This window comes from Vombatus ursinus, unplaced genomic scaffold (genome assembly GCF_900497805.2).
Source record: "Vombatus ursinus unplaced genomic scaffold, bare-nosed wombat genome assembly UNPS02009573.1, whole genome shotgun sequence".
Taxonomy (NCBI): Eukaryota; Metazoa; Chordata; class Mammalia; order Diprotodontia; family Vombatidae; genus Vombatus; species Vombatus ursinus.
The window spans coordinates 4,110,921-4,129,365 of record NW_020949351.1 but is presented as its reverse complement, the minus strand read 5'-3'; positions in this window follow the sequence as shown (position 1 = coordinate 4,129,365).

Here is an 18,445-nt window from a genome sequence, read left to right as displayed (position 1 = left end):
TCTGACTGATTTCCCCACCTCCATTATCTCCCCTCCCTCATTTTTCTTTCTGCCAATTGCTAAACTTCTTTTCTTGATGCAGAGATCTGACAATAACAGGTTTCTGCTCAAACATGTTCCGTGGTTCTCTATTTTCTCCAGTGTAAAATAAAAATTGTTAACTTGGCATTTAAGACACTCTAATCTGCTACTGACCAACCTGGATAGTAGAAAGCATCCTGGACCTGGAATCAGATACAGGTTTGAATATTGTCTCTGCCACTTCCTTTCTGTTTGATCTTGGGAAATCACAAACTTTCAGAGGTTCCAGGACACACATAGCCTTCTAGGTCCTTGGGTGCAGCCTTTTGACTAAGTTCAAGTTTTACAGAATAAATCCTTTTATTAAGGGGATTTGTTCTGTAGTTTGGATTCAGTCAAACAGCCATACTTGAGGACCTAGAGGGCCACATATAGCCTCGAGGACACAAGTTCCCCACCCTTGGACCATTCTATTAAAAAAAAAAACAACATTCTTTTGTAAAGTATATTGGATTATACAAATCTCATTTTGCAGTTCTCAGTAGGATAGATAGATAGACATTATAATTTTTTTTCATTGAGAATCATCAATAAAACACTATAATTTGAGAGATAAAATGGGGTAACAGATAAATGACCAACCTTGAATTCAGGAAGATTTGGAATCAAGTCCTGCTTCTGATACATACTGATTGTGTGACCATGGCCAAGTCACTTAATCTCTCTGTGCTCCAGATAATAGATGTTCTTAACCATATTTGTATCATGGATCCTTTTGACAATCAGTTGAAGACTGCGGACCTTTTCTCAGAATCATGTTTTCAAATGCATTAAATAAAATACACAGGTTTACATGGGAAAACACTTATAATAAAAGGAAATTTATTTATAGTTCAAAGATCCCAGGTTAAAAATCTTTTCTCTAAGATTTTGTTCAGGGTTCTGAATCTCATATGAGAAATTCTTCAGATATAATTGCAGGTCAAGATCTGAAAGGAAACTAAAACAAAACAGCAACAATAAAAGCAACTTTATATCTGGGCATTAAGTGGTCAACTGCCTTATCTAGCTTGAAATCCATGGGAGTTTTGAGCATTTGTGCTTTGTAAACCTAGTCAAGTAACGTGGACAAACAAGTATTTCACTGATCAAAATGTCCAGGTTCTTACCCCTTTCAGATCACTCTCAGATTTCTTTAAGACTTTAAATCATACTTTACATTTCTATTGAATGCAGTACTTTTTAAGAGTTTTCAGATCTTTCCTGTCACTCATATAATCATTGTAAGATTTTTATAACCTGCACCAAATATTCAGCTACCATAAGAATTAAGCTTACATCTATCAGTTTTATTTAACATCAGTCAATGTAAGTCCTTAGGAAGTAATTTAGCTAAAAAGCTATTTAAATATGAATGCTAGTCCTCCTTTGTGCATTCTGGTTAATGCTCAACTAATCTATTTCTTTCTAAGATAAGAATGAGATACCAGCAGTCACATAAAATATTCACTTATAACAGTAACCATTTCATTATACAACAATGTACCTTCACAGTCACATCTCATATATCTCCATAGCACACAAGATAAGTCTATGACTACAATATTTCTAGTTCCTCCTCTATTGAAATCTATTTATACTTATACATAGAGGATGGGTCAGATTCCTGTGTTTCTATGAAAAATAATCAGCAATCAGATCTCTGGTCCACACTTTTTGCATACCTCTGCCCATAATTCTGACCCTATCACTATTGGAATGCAAACCAGAAGCCTGAAGTAATTATTTGAATAGTCTGAAAACAACCTCAATTATCCTTAATTATATACTTATGTAAAGGTTGGGGTTCACCCAACTCTAGCTAAACATAAAAGGCCTGACTTCTTGATTAAATCAATCTAGTGATCAATCAGAGGGCTGATCTAGGTATGAACAAAACCTAGACCTCTATGGAATTAATTATTAATCAAACATATAATCAGGGTGAAAATGCAGAAAGCTATCTGTATTTATTAAAGAAACTTAATACCCTCTAGGGCTTGGACAAAAACAGCAAACTTACCAGGTAAGCTCCTAAAAGGGAATTTTTGTGGAAGCTATCTTCATCTACTCCCCCTACTCCTCACCACCATATTGACCAGTATAAGACTTTGGGAACTTCAAAAGGTTGGGAGATTTAGGACTTCCTATCTGTGGTTATAAGCATGTCCTCAGAAGAGTGTTCATGGAACACTGGTGGATAATGGTAGCAGCCAGCTGCATTGGAATATGAGAGACACACAGAACACAAACAAGGCCTGACAAGAAGTCCCACAGACAGCTACATTGTCTTTCAAGCAATACTTCATGAGAACCCTACAAAGGGGAGAAACAGTCTTTCAGCAACCAAGACCTATGAGTTACTCCTTAGATACATGCTCTCTGAGCTTGGACCCACTTTACCCTAGTCTCTGTATGTAAGTTGGAGAAAACGTGTCCCCAGTTTGAGGGTATCTTTTCCAAGAACTGTTCTAATTATACCACCTTAGTAAATACCTGTTTCAATTGACTCTGACTGGTTAGCTGATATTGATCTATAATCAATGGGGAGCACAGGGTGTGACTATTGGGCAATAATACTAGAAAACCACCCACAACTTCTCAGGCTTCTTTCTAGAACCCTAATGGGAAAAATAATCTTTCCTTTGGGACTCCAACCTGCCTCTGGGAGTTGTTTTGGGGATAGAGATCACTGAATCTGTGTTACATTTATTTTTATTCCAATAGTCCTTAGAGACCCTTGAGTAGTAGTTAGGTCATAGGATCACAGCTTTAGACCTCAGAGGCCATCTAATCCAAGGCTCTCATTTTATATATGAGCAAACAGACTGAGAGAGGTTAAACAATTTGTCCAATGTCACAATGGTAGCAAATGAGAAAGCTCAGACTCAAAATCAAGTTTTCATACTCCAACTTTCCACTGTGCCATTCTGTCTTCAAGGAAGTTTGTCTAATTTAACCTTATAATTGATTAGACTTTCTATTTAGCTTTTCCTGTTTACCTAAAAGCTGAGAAACAGAATATTGAAATAGTTAAAGTTAGAGTTTGACAACCTCCACCTCAACACACAGGTTTCAAGTTCTGTCTGAATCAGAGTATCATATATTTAGAGCTAGAAGGGACCTTAAAGGTCATCTAGCCCAACCCAGTCATTTTACAGATGAAGAAACTGAGATAGGGCATACTTAAGTGAAATAATAGTGACAATAATACATTTATTATTATCCTTATTATTATTATTATTATTATGAAAGCAGTTAGGTAGCATAGTAGAAGGAGTGCTGGGCCTAGAGTCAGGAAGAATCAGCATGGTTTCTGCAATATAAAAGTTATTATTACTCTTAACAACCCTGGGATGTAGGTTCTATTTTATGCCCATTTTTACCAATGAGGAAACTGAAGCAGACAAAGGTTAAGTGACTTGAGTAGGGGCTATATAGAAGTTATTGTTATTATTGTTAACAACCCAGGGAGGTAGATGTTATTATTTTTACAGATAAAGAAACTGAGGCAGAGAGAGGTTAAGTGATTTGAGCAGTGTCACATATCTACTAAGTATCCAAGGTCAAATTTGAACTCAGGTTGTTCTGACTTCAGGTCTAGCACTTTATCCAGTGTGCTGTCTAGTTTCCTCAATCTTCTTGTCTTGCTATCTTAATAAAGCTGAAAGTCTACATGAATTAAGGCCCCCATTAATACATGCCCTTTCATGCTTGTTTCCTGTTCCACTCCCCAAAAGAAAAACAAAAACAATATAAGAGCTAACCAGTCTAATCATATTTTTCCCCCTCATGACCTATGCCTTCCAGAGGTCAAGTAGCTATTCTGATAAACTGATCCTTGTGAATACATCAAAGAGAGACCATTGTAAGATTTTCTTCCATCTCAAGTTACATGCAACTGTGTTCTCCTGACCTCCCACCTAAGTTTGTTGTTGTTATTGTTTTATTTTTGTTTAACCAAAGGAGTGACTCAGATCCAATGATGAATGATGGAAATTTCAGAATAGTAAGGGAGGGAGGGAGACATGATAGAAGATAATTGGGCAAATTTCATGGTTCCTTTTGGAGGTTTTCAAGTCCCATTGTAAACTATAATCTGCCATATCTATACAAAGAGAGGATCCCTAAGTACTAAGTATAGTTCATCTTCTTATGTGTACAGGATCTCATATTTGTTTGAGGTATCCTTTCCAATTCATGCCTAGCTGCTTAAATGTATTTAAGAAAAAGAAACAAGCCTCCTTAAGAGAATTGCTTCTCTCTGGGTAACATGTCAGGACACTTTTATTAATGATGCAAAAAAGGTTTGAGTAACTGATAATAATAATGTAAAAACTATGATCAAACACATTGATCTCTGCAGCTTTCCAGAAATGGAACATGGAAAATGGCAGCTCATTCTTCACTTATGCTAGTTCTCTCTTTTCATGAGATTTTTCATGAATTTCATCTAATACACACACACACACACACATACACACATTGCAGTCGCAATCTTTTGCCTTTCATTTTATCTCCAGTGCTTAACACAATGTCTGGCACATGGCAACCACTCAATAAATGTTTATCAACAGATTGAAACATTACACATACTTCTTCCTAAAGTATATGCCACATTTCAAAGCCCTAGCTGATCTTCTGTCAGAATACCTTCCAATGTTCACTGGCTCATATAGAGTAAGCATTCAGTTCCCTACATATCTGCCTGTTCACAATAAAAAGCAGTATTATTAAAGTACAAAATGCTATGATTTACAAGCAAATTTTTCCAGAAGTATCTGAAAACACCCTTACCTTTAGATTATAGTCATGCTGCATGGTTGCATTTTATAGCATTCACATAGGATAACATTTAATAATTACATTTCTAAACACTGCAGATGTGCATGACTATCATTCTTTCCCCTAAGTAAGATAGATGTCATTTAGTAGTAGCCTACAACTAAATTGGGAAGTATTTCAAGGAATTCTAAATATATTTTGCCCTTACTAATAGACAAAATCTCAATAATTTATTCTTCTTTCCTACTATCCCTCAAATCTACTCTTTCTTCCTGTTCTCCTATCACTTTTCACTTTAGTCTTACCCCTCCATAACAAATGATATACTCTTCTCAATCCACAGTGACTTTCGGAATTTCTACTGTATTATTAGAACAATTCTCCTTTATTGAGGATCTTTTCACTTCATACCCCCCCCATTTTCTTACACTAAGAAAAAAACCTTGCTCTAATGAAGACACTGCATTCCAGACAATCTTCTCCACTAGTTGGTGCTCCTCTCAACAATAAGATAAAAGTAATGCATCAAGTTGATTCTTCATTTTTACTATATCTTCCAGAAACATTGCTATCATCAGATAGCAACTCTGTCTTCTTTGAAGTTTATTCCATCCATCTTTATCACCCAATCAGAAATTCTTGTCACATTTTTTCTGTTGGTCTCAAGATTGATCCTCCTTCTTTCTCAAGGATATTAGTTCCTGGTTTACAGTCTTCCTCTCCCCAACCCTTGACTGCATACTTTTGAACTTAAAAATACATGTTGGTGCCCTATCAAACACCTCTTCTATTCCCATAACCTATATCTTCACTCCACCTCACTCACAACCATGGATGGTATGCCCTTGATCATATTATCATTCATAAAAATTTTACCTATATTATCTTCAACTCTAAAATTCTTGTCTCTGATTATCTCCTATCTTTCCATGTTTCACTCTGCCTTACTACTCTTGAATCTGTTCTCTTGTCTCATCATGACTACTACCCATTCCTGTTCTCTCAAACTATCACATCTGCCTGGTTTAACTTTGTTCCTTTCATCACTGTCTTGATGTCATAGTTGATTAATTTAGCTATGACTTATCCTTTACCCTTGAAGTCATTATTGTCTCCCTTTTTTGTCATTGTTCATTTCTTACCAAAACCTAATCCTAGGTTATCTCCACTATCTTCTTTCTTTGCTCAGATGCTGCTGAACACTAATATAGAAAGTCATACAGCCACAGCTAAGTTCATTACAAATTTACATTATATAATCTCATTTGGGTCTCACAGCTATATGCCACTCCTTGTACTTCTCTCTGATTAACTCAATATCACATTCTCCATAAAGACACTTCCAAACCTTCTCTGTCTCTTCAAGTTTCTGTCATTTACTTTCCTCTCCAGCACAGGGAAATATTTCCTACTTTGCTGAAAAAAAAATCATAGCCATCTGTTGTGAACTTCCTTCTGTCCCTTACTCTTACCTGAAAATCTCTTTATTTTCATTCCTTTACTTTTCCTTTGTTCCACTCTCTGATGCAAATGTGAAACTTCTCCTTTCCCAAGCCAATTATTCTATTAGTATTACTGATTCTATTTCTTCTCATTCCTTCTAAGAGCCTGCCCTTTTATTGTTCTCTGCCTTTCATCTTCAGTCTCTCTTTATCCATTGACTCCTTTGCATTGCCTACAGATATGGTTGGATCTCCGCATTGTTTATAAAACAAATAAAAAACTAAAGAAATCAAACAAAAGCTTTTACTAAATCCTAACATTGCCTCAGGTACTATACTAAATATTATTTCCATTTAACAACCAACTTCTTCAAAGGTATTATTTGTAGTTGGCAACTCACACCCTACCTCACTCTCTTCTCTCTCTTATATTACAGTGTCCAACCCCAAAATCTGATTGACATTGGTTTCTCTAACATTATCAATAATTTATTTGCTAATTCTAATGATCTTTTCTCAGTCCTCTTTCTATTTATCTTCTCTGTGGTTTTTGGCCTGTTAATTATCCTCTCTTCCAAGATATTCTTTCTTCCTTGGCTTCTGTGATACTACTTTATTTTGGTTTTCATTTTCCATGTCTCACTGTACCTTTTCTGCTCATATGGATCATCTTGCTATCACCCACTAAATGTGGGTATACCCTAAGGCTCTTACCTAGGCCCTCTTCCTTTTTTTCTTTACATTTATTTCATGGTGATCTCATCAATGTCCAAAGTAAAACTCAATACATTTCCACCATCCTAAGCCAATTTCTTTTCTCCGATCTTCCCTATTCCTTTTGAGTAAATCACTATTATTCCAGTTACATAAGTTCAAAACCCTATGATGCTTGAATCTTCTTGCTGCCATGCCCATCGATTTTATGTTCATAGCATGTTCACATAAACCCTTCAAATACATAATTTGGAGGATGTGGACTTTTGTAAAAATGTGTTGTAAAGTAGAATTCATGGGGATGGGATCTAGACCCCAAAAAGGAAAACCCTGGACTTTCCCAAGTGGCCAAATCTCTGGAGTTCACCCAAGGCTAAAATCACATCAACTGGTCTTTCATTGTGGCTATGCCCAATCTCCCAATTCTCTGTTTGCCTTAACCTAACCTAGCCCTCCATTGTCTTACCTCTCTATGGCCCCCAATCATTTCCCATCCTTAATCTTAGCTAGACTACATTCTCCCTTGGCAATGTTGTCCAGGTCCTAAACTTTCTGTTCACCCTTAGCTTACTGGCCACTCCCATCCAGATCCTCCTTAGACTCCTCCATCAGTCACCCCAAACTACTTGGCCACTACTGGATCCCTCCCACAGTCTGTATACAAGGTCCATCTTATCTTTATTAAGGTGCTCAGTTTCTTAAAGTTTAGCTACTGCTCAGATTTTTACAATCTAGTCAATAGCTCACAGGGGCAGGAGTAAAAGCAGTGACTTGATTGAGCTCTCCTCCAAACCCCTTTGAATACTTATAAAAAATGGCTCTAAACAAATTCTAAAGCAGCACAACCCACAAAAAGACACAGTGAAATGAATTTCCAGCCCAAGACAATCTGGATGGTTGATCAGAAAGGTATATCGTGCTGGGCCGGGAGAGGAATGCAGTCCAGTGTGGGCATGCAGGCAAAACAGGCATCAGCAAACCTGGAGAAGGCCTCAGAGGACTGAATCACAGGCAGCTGTGGCAGTTTCCAGACTTCTCAACACATGAAAGCCAAAGAGAACTCAGAAAGTCAGTAGGAAAAGTCTGTGACAGTGATGAGAAAGAAGCTCAGTCTTCTCAGTCCCAGTCCCTGAACTCAGCCCCAGGGTGGCGGCTGCTTCCGGAGTTTCTGGCCCACAACCCAAGGGGGAAACAACTGGCAGATCAGAGGGAGATTGCAGGGATCTCTCTGCTGGTTCAAGATTCCCTTGCTTTGCCCGTGTTTGGATCTAGGTCACAGCTCTATGTGGCAGTCCTGGGACAAGGAGGAGTGCTGGCATGGTGAAGCTTGTAGTGGTGGTGGAGAGGAAATCCTCTTCACAGTTCCAAGGCAAAAAAGAGTGCTTGTGGTCACTCATAGGCCAGGAAAGGAGTAAACACCTCACCCCTGATCATACCACCTTGGAAGAACTGAAAATCTACATATCTCTAGAAGTGTCTCTGGAAACAGCTGCACAAAACCCCTGAAGCTTGGGACACTGCTTTCTCCACACTGGAAGCAGACCCTTACCTTAACAAAGAGTTTATAACTTAAGTAATTGGCTGGGATCATGAGCAAACCTCGCAAAAAAGTCAGACCTTAGAATCTTTCTTTGGTGACAAAGAAGATTGAAATATATGACCAGAAGAAGACAACAAAGTCAAAGTTCCTACATCTAAAACCTCCAAGAAAAATATGAATCAGTTCCAGACCATGGAAGAGCTCAAAAATGATTTTGAGGAGCAAGTAAGAGAAGTAGAGGAAAAACTGGGATGAGAAATGAGAGTGATACAAGAAAATCATGAAAAACAAGTCAACAGCTTGCTAAACAAGACCCAAAAAGAAGAAAATAACACCTTAAAAAATAGCCTAACCCAAATGGCAAAAAAGGTCCAAAAAGCCAATGAGAAGAATGCCTTCAAAAGCAAAATTGGCCAAATGGAAAAGGAAGGCCAAAAGCTTACTGAAGAAAATACTTCCTTAAAAATTAAAATGGAGCAATTGGAAGCTAGTGACTTTATGAGAAATCAAGACACTGTAAAACAAAATGAAAAGAATGAAAAAATAGAAAACAATGTGAAATATCTCATTAGAAAAACAACTGACCTAGGAAAATAGATTCAGGAGAGAGAATTTAAAAATTATTGGACTATCTGAAATCTGTGATCAAAAAAAGAGCCTGGACATCATCTTTCAAGAAATTATCAAAGGAAATTGCCCTGATATTTTAGAACCAGAGGGCAAAATAGAAATTGAAAGAATCTACCAATCACCTCCTGAAAGAGATCCCCAAAGGAAAACTCCTAGGAATATTGTAGCCAAATTCCAGAGTTCCCAGGTCAAGGAGAAAATATTGCAAGCAGCCAGAAAGAAACAACTCAAGTATTGTGGAAACACAATCAGGATAATTCAAGATTTAGCAGCTTCTATATCAACGGACCAGAGGGCATGGAATATAATATTCTGGAGGGTGAAAGATATTCAATGAAAAATGGATATTCAATGAAATAAAGGACTTTCAAGTGTTCTTGATGAAAAGACCAGAGTTGAATAGAAAATTTGACCTTCAAATACAAGACTCAAGAGAAACATGAATAGGTAAACAGAAAAGAGAAATCATAAGGGACTTATTAAAGTTGAGCTGTTTACATTCCTGCATGGAAAGATGATATTTGTAACTCATGAGACCTTTGTCAGTATTAGGATAGTTGGAGGGAAAAAATTATATGTATATATATAGATAGATAGACAGACAGACAGATAGATAGATAGATAGAGGGCACAGGTTGAGTTGAAAATGAAGGGGTGATACCTGACAATAAAATTAAGGGGTGAGAGAGGATTATACTGGGGGAAGGAGAAAGGGAGAGGTAGAATAGGATAAATTATATCACATAAAACAGGGAAAAAAAGGCTTATACAGTGGAGGGGAAATGGGGGAAGGTGAGAGGGAATGAGTGAATCTTGTTCTCATTGGATTTGGCTTAAGGAGGGAATAACATACACACTCAATTGGGTATGGAAATCTATCTTACCCTACAGGAAAATGGGGGGGAAGGGGACAAGAGAGAAGGGGGATGATACAGGGGAGGGCAGATTGGGTGAGAGGGATAAACAGAAGAAAACACTTCTAAGGAAGGATGGGGTCAAAAGAGAGAATAGAATAAATGGGAGCAGGATAGGATTAAGGGAAATATACTTAGTTTTTCACAACATGACTACTATGGAAGTGTTTGCATGAGTACACATGTATAACCTGTATGGAATTGCTTGCCTTCTCAATGAGAGTGGGTGGGGAGGGAGGAAAGGAGAAAATTTGGAACCCAAAGTTTTAAAAACAGATGTTAAAAAAGTTTGTTTTCACATGCAACTGGGAAATAAGATATACAGGAAATGAGGTATAGAAATCTATCCTGCCCTACAGGAAAACTGAAGGGGAAGGGGATAAGAGAAGCGGGGGGAGGTACAAGGGAAGGCAGATTAGGGGAAGGGGTATTCAGAATGCATGTCATCTTGGGGTGGGGGGAGGGACAAGATGAGGAGAAAATTTGGAACTCAAAATCTTGTGGAAGTTATTGTTGAAAACTAAAAATAATTAAATTTAAAAAAATAAATGAAGGGATGGGACCAAAATTTAAAAAAAAAATAGCTCACAGGTGCTCAGATTCCTTAAGAAAATGGCAATATGGTGGATGTTCTAACAAATCTTGTCTTTGGCTGAAAGAAGACTTGGGTTGAATTCTTTCAGGCAGGATCCACGTGTTGTTATTTTGGGGTCCCAGCACCCCTAAACTTTAACAGAATGAGTATTGCATCCAAATCCACAGGCCCATAATTTAAATCAGAATTATTTTTTTTTCTTTGAGGCTTTGTTTATATATGTTTTCAAGTCATTATCTTCTGAGTTTGTATCTTGAACTTCCCTGTTACAATAATAGCTTTTTATAGTCAATTTTGTTGTTGTTGTTTGCTCATTTTTTCTGTCTTATTGCTTCACTTTGAATTACATGTTAGAGTTAGACTCTGCTCACCTGTTGGGGTGGGGGAAGAAGTCTAGCCTGAGCTGAGCTTCTATCTTTTATGAACTTCTGCTTCTTTCAGAGCTCAGGAGGAGCCTATCAGTTTTCCGTGCTTTCAAAGTGATGTTATCCAGGGCGAGATCTAGTCACTGCATTCTGAACCTTGCCCAAGTAGGGTCCCTGCTCCCTTGTCACCATTACAACCCCTCTCTTCCCTAGAACTATGACCCAAAATTGGGTAATGTTCAACCTAACTGACAAATGGAGCCTGATCCTGCACCCATGTAACATGGGTCTCCTGGGATTGCTTTCTGATCAGGGTGTGCAGTCCCCTCACTATCTCTGGGCCCTGCCTTGTTCCTGTACTATAGCCTATAGCCTGTACTGCTTCCTCTGATTGTCATTATGCTCTCGGCCAATCCCCAACCCCAGTGTTTACAGTCCTCTCTATGTGTGTCTTCCTAAGTTTCCCTAAGCTGGGAAAATGACTCACAGTGAATTTTTGTTTGTTTTCCTGCTCAGGATTCACTTTGATTCACTTTTTAAAGTTGTTATTGAAAGATATGTTGGAGAACTTGGCAAAAATGCTGATTTCACTATATCACCTTGCCTCTGCCCTCTAAATCTCAATTCTAATTCTACCTGTATGATTTTGAGCAAGTCATTTAACCTCTCTGGGATTTGGTTTCCTTGTATGCAAAATGAGGGATTTGAATTTCATGTTCTCTAAAGCCTCTATTAACATTGTAGCTATAATCCTATGAACCTACTTTACTCTAATTTTGAACCATGATTCTATGATTAGTTTTGTTTTTTGTATTTACACAGAATCCAGCCTCGTCTAATTAGTTAATTAATAAACATTATTCAACATTTACCATGTGTTAGACACTGTACCAAATGCTTGCACTGTGATCAATTTTTGCCTGCATTATTGCAGTCACTTCCTAGTTATCCTGTTTCCAATCTCTCCTTTTTTCACTCTGTCTTCCACAGAGCTCGCAAATGTATTCCTAAAACAGATCTGACCACATCCTTTTTTTAAACTGTTTTAATTGATCATTATGCATCATTGTATCATATATACAGTGCTCAAAAGGAACTTAGAAGCCATTAGTCCAGCCTCCTCCTCTTACATATAAAGAAACCAGATGCATGAAGAGTAAATGCCTTTTCTAACATCACATACATAGGAAATGCTGGGATGAGTCTTGAACCTAGGTCCTCTGACTTAAAGTCAGTGATTTTTCCTTGGTACCATGGTGTATTGGATCTAAGGTAAAAAAAAAAAAAAAATCCTTAGGCGTAATTTGACTCTAACCTCTTTCCAGACTTATTCCCATAGCCCCTCTCAGTTTTCTACTCAAACTGAACTATTAGTTATTTTCCATTTCATCTTCTGCCTTTACATTTTTGTAAGAGATGTTCCCGATGTCTGGAGTGCACTCCTTCTTCATCTCTGCTAGTTGCAATCCCTGCTGCCTCTTGAAAGTGCTTTGCTTATCTGGATAGCTGCTATGCCCCTCAAATAGAATATAAACTCCATGAAGGCAGGGACCATTTCATTTGCATCTTTGTATACCTATACTACTAGAAGTATCATGCACAAAATAGGGACTTAATAAATATTTCTTGACTTAATTGAAGTGAAAGTTGATATAGCTATACATATATATAATATATATATATACAGAGAGAGAGATAGTTATATAACTATATACATATATATATAGCTATATATATTCTATAGGGAAATATATATTTCACTCTAGAATCATTTAGTATTAGAAGGTAACTTTAGAGGTCATCTCATTCATTCCCTTGTGTTTAGCAAGGACCATAACTAAACCACCTCAGAAAGTGATAAATAACACTTCTAAAGTTTTGAGCAGAGGAAGATTCATTCTCCCTTGATAGCCCAACCCAAAGTTTAACAACCTTCCCTGTCAGGAAATTCTTCCTCATATCTCACCTAAATCCCTCATGTTTCAGTTTAAGTCTGTTTCTGCTTATTTAAGCCTCAGAAGAGATAGAGAACATCTGGTCCCCATCTAATATATAACAATTCTTCATATAATTGAAGACAGTTATGAAGTCACCCTGGAGTTTACTTTTCTGTAGGTTAAATAATGCTAATTCCTTTAACCTTTCTCCATAGGTCCTCCTTAAGCAGAAAAGTACAGAAAGGACACTTTCCTAAACAAGGACTGACTGATGTAAAAATTGGAATCCAATGATCTTTCAAGTTCTCTTGAAAAAATGAGCCTCATAATCACATGTGGTTCTCTGTTGCATAAAACAGAAGACCAAAGAGATCAGTAGTCAGGAAATTTAGGTTGTCATCTACAAAATGATATTCATAGTAATCAGGCATAAAATGTTGGAGCTAGAATTTAGCTTAAAGATCATCTAGTCCCACTCCAACATTTCACAAATGAAAATACTTAGACTCAGAGCACTGAAATATCTTTCTTGAGGTAAATCAAATAATGTGAAGAGAAGGAATTGTAACCCTGGCTTACTGACTCAAATCACACCATTCTCCTTGTCATTAAGAAATCAAAATGTATAAAATGGAATCAACTATAATATTCATCCAGGTACAAAACTGAATATCAAAGTATAGATAATACTATAAATGAATGTGTTCTGAGTCAATCCCTATCTCTACTCACTCACAACCTGTGTGTGGGACAGAATTGTCTTTATTTTTAAAAGGAAGAGGGTAAATCTTAAATCAATTTATTTTTTATGTCCATTCCCTCTGCTTCTCCTAGATTTTCATTGCACAGTTCAATAACCTTTTGTAGTGGCACAGTAGAAATGTGACTGCATTGAGAATTTGAGGCTCTAAGTACAATTCCAGGCTCTAACAATTACTACCTGTGTGACCTTGAGCAATTTATGCAATCTATTTAGATTCCAAGTTTCCTTAACTATGTAATGAGGAGGTTTAATTAGATGATTTCCAAGGTACCATTTAGCTCTAAATCTATAATCTTGACACAATAGAGATTTAAGTTTCATTTAGTGAAGTCCCATCATTCGACAGAAGACTTGACCATTTGCAGGAGCCAACTGATGGTTCCTACCTTTAATTTATTGACTGCTTACAGCTCCTCTGTTTATTGATAATTTGAAGAGTATTTCACTAAGCTGTCAGTGTTTTGTAAGGTACTGCTTGATAACCATCTAATTGATGAGGCATCCCCTAACTTTTTTTTTTTTGTACTTCCTCAGATAATCTTTCTCCATCTTGTAATTGTGCGGCTTCTTTTCCCTTCATGTTGAATTTCTCTCCATTGTTTTTAGAACACTCAATCTTCCCAAAGTCATTTTAAATCTATGGAAAGATATGTGGAGGAAACGATTTCTTATTCTGTTGAATATCTCTCCATTTTTTTCAGACCATTCTATCTTCTTGGAGTCATTTTCAATCTACAGATGAATATGCTGAAGACATTATTCCTATATACTGATGCCAAGACACTTACTTTTGAATGAAGGTTCAAATCATAACACATCAGGAAGTATGGAGCTCTGGCAACTTTCTTGGCTTTGAAATATCAGATGTGCTTTGAAAATTGACAACCTTACCCTTGCTACAAACACATTAAAACATTCTTTACACGCTATTTGCCAATTTATCTTCATTACCTTATTCTTTCCATGTCGGTGGTACAGATATGAAAAATGACTTAAAGATCTTTGTACAAAGTGAAGCAATATGAAAGTAGAATCAAATCAGGAGGTTCTAAGCAAATCATCCAGTAGAAACTGTGCTTTTGGTCCATGTGTAAGTTACCATAGATATTGAGAATCACCAATTTTCAGACATTAGCTAGACTTCAGATTATTTATTCTAGACTATATGGAAAGTACTAAGAGATCATGTCCCCAGCTCTACCTATAACTGTGAAAAAACAACAGACTTTCATGTGAAAATAGTAAAAGGCTGCTTATCTGGGAAATTTCTCTCTTTCTCTCTCTCTCTCTCTCTCTCTCTCTCTCTCTCTCTCTCATTGCGGATATGTGTTGGTGTGTCTTTGTGTGTGGGTGGGTAGATGTGTATATGGCTGAATTTTGTGTTACATTTATGTGTCTTTTTTGATGGTGCATTCGTTTACATATTCCTCTTGATGCATATATCCTGGCTTATGTCTTTGCTTTGCTACTTATACTCTGTTTATTTATCTTTCTCTTTTGGTATTTGTTTCTCTGCTTTTCCTTGAGTTTCTTGCAATGTTTCTATGAGTCTGTTCATCTCAATGCCTCTCTTTCTCCCTCCATTCATTTATTTCCTCTGTCTTCTTATCTTTCCCTCTCTAGCCATAATATAAAACTGAACTGTATATTTTACGATTTGTCATATTTATTGAGTAGAATTGTTGTTGTTGTTGTTTCACACATGTGACCTTTAGTTGAACTTGTCCCCCTGAAGCCCTTTATATAAAAATTTTTTTTTCACCCTCTGATATGTATTACTTGACAGTTGTGTGATAAGGCAACAGCTTGATAGTTTAAAGAACACTGGATTGGAATAAGCAGGCCTGGGATAGATTCGACATCTCTTCCTTACTACCTCTGCAACCCTGGGCAAGTGATTTCACTTCCTTTGGGTTCAATTTTCCCATCTGTAAAATAAGAACTAGAAGGTCAACTACATGGCCTCTCAAAAACATTCCAGATTTAGATCTATAATCAATTTTAAATAGGAAGATACTAAGATGCCTTGGAGCTAAGAGAGGATCCTTGGGTAACAAATGGATAAAGAAGTTTGTTATGATACTTTGTGGTTAAAAGTTTTTTCAGTCCCATCATGGGAGATGCTGGGGTAGAATAAAACTTAAAATTAATTGAGGAATTAAAAAAGGAAAGTAATAGCAAAGAAAGTGACAATAGCAACTTTGATCAGGTTCTAGGCTAGCATTAATATACCATTATGTTGAAAAATATAAGATATACCAGATGACATATTGACACAAACTCAAACTACCCTTAGACCCTGCTCATGATAATATTGGCAAAATATTGCTCTGCCAAATGTAAGACTATGATTCTTCCAAACTCTATACATTTTCCAACTTTTTTCTCATGACAGTTTTTTTTTGTATTGATTATAAGAAGGAGGTAAATATTTGAGTTGGGATAGCTAAGAAAGAATGGAAAAGGAAAACAAATTATGAGGAACTTGCTGAAAGAATAGAATCCATAACCAAACTGAGAATGGAAAAGGAGTGGCAGAAAATTAATTTGATATCTTCCTTTCAAAGGGAAGAAAATCCCTAAAAATAAAACTATGTTCCCATTAATCCAACAACAAAATGTGTTATTTGTTGGATCAGATTTATCAAGCATCTCCTCTCCTCAAGGCACTGTGTTAAATTCTAGGGGTACAAAGATTAATTAATCCCTGGTTCTGTCCTTATGGAGCTTATGGTTTAGTAGAGGAATAATGAACCAATGCACAAATACAATACATCATAGAATATTAAGTGCAATAAAAGGTACAAAATATAATATATAGAATCAGATGAATAAAATCCTTTACTGAAGTGGTGACCAGTGTAGGCTTCATGAAGGTAATGACATTCAGGTTGAATTTTATGGGATAGGAAGGAATTTAGAAAGGCAAGATGAGTGTGGGGGGATAGCTTGTTGTTGATAAGGAATACAGTGTAATCAATCACACAGAAAAAGTAAAAGGTGAGGAGTATTGAGGTAATAGAGTATAACCCAGTTTGGGTGGTGCATATAGCAAGTGGAAGGAAATAATATGAGACGAGACTAAAAAAGTGCACTTATACTGATTGTGAGGGGCCTTAGATGTCAGGCAATTGAGAATTTGAGAGTTGGAGATGACATTAGTTTCTATCTAGTAAGAATCCTCTCTATAGCAGATACTAAAATTTAGAAAAAGGCATCCAGAGTTTTCTTGAAGACTTTTATTAAAGAGAAAACCATTCTCTCCTGAGATAGCACCTTTCAAATTTGGAATGGCAAAATAAATACATAGAAGATTCAAAAAGATGAGTAGCTTAGGCTTTTCCTTCTCAGTTTCTCCCTCTGTAAAATGAGGAGGCTAGACGATGTAACTCTACAATCTCTCTATTTCTAACAATGATATAGTGACCCCAGTAGCCTCAAGTTTCTCTTTTCACTGAAAATCCAGTGTAGCCTCAGTGTCCTCAGCCAAATCTGCAGGACCTTGGAGTGGCATCATTTTGGTTTTAATCCACATGACCCAGGCTGCAAGACAGTATATATGGAGCCCAGTAATGAAAGGAATAGTGGTCAGGGACTACAGTCACATGAGGTAGCAAGGAATCTAGATATTCCTCTATGCTATTCCAGTGAATTATTCAGATGATGTGGATACAGTGTGAATGGGGGTGCCTGTCTCATGGGTTCAAATAGGTTTCCAATCTGCAAAACCCTCAAAAGGTCTGTGCAGGAAAAAAAAAATTGAAACCCACTTAAGTGTTGGAATATTACCTGTCAATAGACTCAAAGCACATTTTTGTTTCAGAGGATGTTGTCTTAAAATAGTACTATGAGGCTGAATATCTGCATGAGTCTCTGCAATTAATGAAGGACTTCCTAGACTATCAGAGTATTACCTCTTTAGGAATTCCAAGGTCACATCCCTTCTGAGAATATTCCAAATAATGGGTTGTTACAGGGTCAGGAAAACTTTGGGACCCTCTAGAAACAAAGGTCCACCAGAGAGGGAGGAAATTTGTATTGATTTTCATGGGATCCATTATTACATTATGTTTTTCTGTACTATTTATGGCCTCTTGTGAGTCTTCTGCATCTTCTTTATTCCCAGTGAGGGTGAAATAAAGGCTTGACCTACACTCATTACATGCATTGTAACTTAGAGTTAGAAAATCTTTTGATCACATCTATGGGGACCTAGATATAAACTATATTTTGTTGTTTTCCAGTAGTTTCAGTCATGTCCAACTCTTCATGACCCAATTTGGGGCTTTCTTAACAAAGATATTGGAGTGATTTTCCATTTCCTTCTTCAGCTCATTTTACAGATAAGGAAACTGAGGCAAACATGGTTAAGTGACCTGTCCAGAGTCACAGAGCTAATAAGTGTTTGAGGCCAGATTTGAACTCAGGTCTTCCTGACTATAGGCCCAGTACTCTATCAACTGAACTACCAAGCTGCCCCAAAATATATTTTAAGATTCTCCAAAGCAAATTCTAAGTAGGGGCAATATGAGCCAAAGAAGCACTGTTTTTTTTTTTTGTTTGTTTGTTTGTCTGTTTCTTTGTTTTGGGGGGTCAAGTCCTAAGATTGGATCAGATCCATTCATGTTAAATCAGAATTTGAAGTCCTAAGCTATGGGTCACAAATGCTTCAGTCATAATAAAATTATCTATAATGTTAC